Genomic DNA, 5594 nt, shown 5'->3' on the forward strand with positions numbered 1-5594 from the left:
GCCGAAAGAAGCGACGTGAAGACTAGACAGAGAACGTCCATCAAATGTCCAATCAGTCACAGAGCAAATAAATTACACTACCTAGCGAGATATGGATGGATTGCGAACCTGGCTGCAAAAGACAAAATACATGCTGACCTCTGAAGCATAAAACTGATGACCTAGCGCGGATGACATCATGACAATTTTTTACAAGCAGAAAGGATAATTTTCAGCAAATGGACACAGAAGGAAGACCTTCGAGTGGATTATCCTCAAAAATCCACTTGAAGGTCGGGGGCTACACCCATTGGGTGCACCTTCGGTGCACCCCATGGACTATCATTCTAAATCAATATAGTGCCGACCTCTAAGGCATAGAACAAGATTGGAAAGATCAATCCTCAACTGAGATGCAGGAGCGCGAATGGAGAAAATCTTCGGAGAAGACCTTCGAGTAGATTATCTTCTAAAATCTACTCAAAGGTCGGGGGCTACACCCATTGGGTGCACCTTCGGTGCACCCAAGAAAGTCCAGAATCTTATAATCCAAAATGCCGACCTCTAAGGCACAAGCACAAAACTAAACTTTGGTCGAACGAGTGATCAGAGCCAGAGGAGGCAGCAGGAAGTCATTTTCTGGACCTCGGATCTTTGAGTTGATTACCTCTAAATTAACTCAAAGATCGGGGGCTTGTGGGGGATAGATATCCCCTGGGTCCACTAAAGAAGTAAAAGGCCTCACGAAAAGCCCAAGGGCCCAATAATTCGTAAGGTCATTCTTTCGTGGGCCTAGGGAAAGACAACCAATAAAGAAGACGTGGGACTGATTAGTGCAAACACAGGCGGCCCACAACGTCGAACGAATGGATTACAATAGAGACCCGACTTTCCCGCGCTGAAGCCCTCATGCAACAGAGCCATGCGAGGATAAGTCGGCGAAGGTTACGTAGGGATAAACTCAAGAGGTTCACTATCTTTTAGCTACTCGTTGCTATCATATCATATGTACTGCCCCACGGTCGAATATATAAGGCCTAGGGGGCACCCCTTCAGATCGATCGATCCTACTCTACTTAGCCACCCACAAAAACTCTCTGCGCCCTCTATCCAGAGAATCCTCTTGTAACCACGCTCATATACTCACCAGGACGTAGGGTGTTACGCACTTCTAAGCGGCCCGAACCTGCAAACCTTGTCCATTGTCCCTCGTGCGATCGGCACGAACCATTTTGCTACAGTCGTCGACACCGTCCTACTCCTAAAAGCACCTTGAGGGGCAACCCCGGGTGTGCGGTCGGACCCAAAACACCGACACTAGGTGATCATGAATAGCATCAACATTAATGTCTCTACATCTAGTACAAATAGAAACATGCTCGACGGTAGATGTAGAGGGTTTGCAAACATTTAATTCATCAATCTTAGCATGTAACATGACATTTTCATTTCTAAGATTGGAAATAACATCATTGCAAATATTTAAATCTTTAGCCTTAGCAATTAATCTTTCATTCTCAATTTTAAGGCTAGAGAGGGATGCATTCAATTTGTCAATCCTAGTGATAGTCGCCTAGAGGGGGGGTGAATAGGGCGAAACTGAAATTTATAAATATAAACACAACTACAAGCCGGGTTAGCGTTAGAAATATAAATGAGTCCGCGAGAGAGGGTGAAAAACAAATCGCAAGCAAATGAAGAGTGTGACACGCGGATTTGTTTTACCGAGGTTCGGTTCTCGCAAACCTACTCCCCGTTGAGGAGGCCACAAAGGCCGGGTCTCTTTCAACCCTTCCCTCTCTCAAACGGTCCCTCGGACCGAGTGAGCTTCTCTTCTCAAATCAAAACCGGGAACAAAACTTCCCCACAAGGGCCACCACACAATTGGTGCCTCTTGCCTTGATTACAATGGAGTTTTGATCACAAGAACAAGTGAGAAAGAAAAGAAGCAATCCAAGCGCAAGAGCTCAAAAGAACACGGCAAATCTCTCTCGCTAATTGAAAGGGAATTAGGCTTACACCTATTTTCCTAATTGATTTTGGTGGTTGAATTGCCCAACACAAATAATTGGACTAACTAGTTTGCTCTAGTGTATAAGTTATACAGGTGTCAAAGGTTCACACTTAGCCAATAAAAAGGTCAAGTATTGGATTCAACGAAGGAGCAAAGGGGCAACCGAAGGCACCTCTGGTCTGGGGGCACCGGACTGTCCGGTGTACACCGGACACCGGACAGTGTCCGGTGCACCAGAGGACTCCAACTCAAACTCGCCACCTTCGGGAAATTCCAGAGGCGACTCCGCTATAATTCACCGGACTGTCCGGTGTACACCGGACATGTCCGGTGCTCCAACGAAGAGCGGCCTCCGGAACTCGCCAGCCTCGGGAATTCATTCCAGCTGCTCCGCTAAAATTCACCGGACTGTCCGGTGTACACCGGACTGTCCGGTGTAACAGCGGGGCAACGGCTATTTCGGCGCCAACGGCTACCTGCGACGCATTAAATGCGCGCGCTGCGCGCGCAGAGGTCAGGCACGCCCATACTGGCGCACCGGACACTCTACAGTGCATGTCCGGTACGCCACCGGACATCAAGGCGGGCCCAGAAGTCAGAGCTCCAACGGTCGAATCCCAACGGCTTTGGTGACGTGGCTGGCGCACCAGACATGTCCGGTGTACACCGGACTGTCCGGTGCACCATACGACAGTCAGCCTCCACCAACGGTCATGTTTGGTGGTTGGGGCTATAAATACCCCAACCACCCCACCATTCATTGGATCTAAGTTTTCCACTTCTCAACCACTTACAAGAGCTAGGCATTCAATTCTAGACACACCAAAGAGATCAAATCCTCTCCAATTCCACACAAGGCTTTAGTGATTAGCGAGAGAGATTTGTCGTGTTCTTTTGAGCTCTTGCGCTTGGATTGCTTCTTTTCTTTCTCACTTGTTCTTGTGATCAAAACTCCATTGTAATCAAGGCAAGAGGCACCAATTGTGTGGTGGCCCTTGCGGGGAAGTTTTGTTCCCGGTTTTGATTTGAGAAGAGAAGCTCACTCGGTCTGAGGGACCGTTTGAGAGAGGGAAGGGTTGAAAGAGACCCGGCCTTTGTGGCCTCCTCAACGGGGAGTAGGTTTGCGAGAACCGAACCTCGGTAAAACAAATCCGCGTGTCACACTCTTCATTTGCTTGCGATTTGTTTTTCACCCTCTCTCGTGGACTCATTTATATTTCTAACGCTAACCCGGCTTGTAGTTGTGTTTATATTTATAAATTTTAGTTTCGCCCTATTCACCCCCCTCTAGGCGACTATCAATTGGTATCAGAGCCCGGTGCTTCATTAGAGCCTAACCGCTCGAAGTGATGTCGGGAGATCACGCTAAGAAGGAGATGGAGACCGGCGAAAAGCCCACTACAAGCCACGGGAGCACTTCATCGGAAGAGTCCCGCACCAAGAGGAAGGAGAAGAAAGACTCCTCCAAAGTAAAGGAGAAGAAGAAGGACTCCTCCAAAGGGAAGGAGAAGAAATCTTCTTCACACAAAGAGAAGAAGGAGAAGCCTTCCTCCCACAAGCCGCAACGGAGTGGGGACAAGAAAAAGAGGATGAGGAAAGTGGTCTACTACGAGACCGATTCTTCATCAACCTCCACCTCCGGCTCCGACGCGGCATCCGTCACTTCTAAGCGCCAAGAGCGCAAGAAGTATAGTAATATCCCCCTACACTACCCTCGCATTTCTAAACATACACCTTTACTTTCCGTCCCATTAGGCAAACCACCAACTTTTGATGGTGAAGATTATGCTAGGTGGAGTGATTTAATGCGATTTCATCTAACCTCACTCCACAAAAGTATATGGGATGTTGTTGAGTTTGGTGCACAGGTACCATCCGTAGGGGATGAAGACTATGATGAGGATGAGGTGGCCCAAATCGAGCACTTCAACTCTCAAGCAACAACAATACTCCTCGCCTCTCTAAGCAGAGAGGAGTATAACAAAGTGCAAGGGTTGAAGAGCGCTAAGGAGGTTTGGGATGTGCTCAAAACCGCACACGAAGGAGATGAGCTCACAAAGATCACCAAGCGGGAGACGATCGAGGGGGAGCTCGGTCGGTTCCGGCTTCGCAAAGGGGAGGAGCCACAAAACATGTACAACCGGCTTAAGACCTTGGTGAATCAAGTACGCAACATCGGGAGCAAAAAGTGGGATGACCACGAGGTGGTTAAGGTTATTCTAAGATCTCTTATTTTCCTTAACCCTACTCAAGTTCAATTAATCCGTGGCAACCCGAGATATACACTAATGACCCCCGAGGAAGTAATCGGGAATTTTGTAAGTTTTGAGTGCATGATCGAAGGCTCGAGGAAGATCAACGAGCTTGATGATCCCTCCACATCTGAAGCTCAACCCGTCGCATTCAAGGCGACGGAGGAAAAGAAGGAGGAGTCTACACCAAGTAGACAACCAATCGACGCCTCCAAGCTCGACAATGAGGAAATGGCGCTCGTCATCAAGAGCTTCTGCCAAATCCTCAAACAAAGGAGGGGGAAAGACTACAAGCCCCGCTCCAAGAAGGTTTGCTACAAATGTGGTAATCCTGGTCACTTTATAGCTAAATGTCCATTATCAAGTGATAGTGACAGGGGTGACGACAAGAAGGGGAGAAGAAAGGAGAAGAAGAGGTACTACAAGAAGAAGGGCGGCGATGCCCATGTTTGTCGGGAGTGGGACTCCGACGAAAGCTCCACCGACTCCTCCGACGACGAGGACGCCGCCAACATCGCCGTCACCAAGGGACTCCTCTTCCCCAACGTCGGCCACAAGTGCCTCATGGCAAAAGACGGCAAAAAGAAGAAGGTTAAATCTAAATCCTCCACTAGATATGAGTCCTCTAGTGATGATAATGCTAGTGATGAGGAAGATAATTTGCGTACCCTTTTTGCCAACCTTAACATGGAACAAAAGGAAAAATTAAATGAATTAATTAGTGCTATTCATGAAAAGGATGAACTTTTGGATTCTCAAGAGGACTTCCTAATTAAGGAAAATAAGAAACATGTTAAGGTTAAAAATGCTTATGCTCTCGAAATTGAGAAATGTGAAAAATTATCTAGTGAGCTAAGCACTTGCCATGAGACAATAGACAACCTTAGAAATGAAAATGCTAATTTATTAGCTAAGGTTGATTCCCATGTTTGTAATGTTTCAATTACCAGTTCTAGAAATAATAATGATGATTTACTTGCTAGGATTGAAGAATTGAACATTTCTCTTGCTAGCCTTAGGATTGAAAATGAAAAATTGCTTGCTAAGGCTAAAGATTTTGATGCTTGCAATACTATTATTTCCGACCTTAGAACTAAGAATGATATGTTGCATGCTAAGGTTGTAGAACTAAAATCTTGCAAAACCTCTACATCTACCGTTGAGCACACTTCTATTTGTACTAGATGTAGAGATGTTGATATCAATGCTATTCATGATCACATGGCTTTAATTAAACAACAAAATGATCATATAGCATTATTAGATGCTAAAATTGCCGAGCATAACTTAGAAAATGAAAAATTTAAATTTGCTAGAAGTATGCTCTATAGTGGGAGACGCCCTGGCAT

Source organism: Zea mays, chromosome 8 (assembly GCF_902167145.1).
Source record: "Zea mays cultivar B73 chromosome 8, Zm-B73-REFERENCE-NAM-5.0, whole genome shotgun sequence".
Taxonomy (NCBI): Eukaryota; Viridiplantae; Streptophyta; class Magnoliopsida; order Poales; family Poaceae; genus Zea; species Zea mays.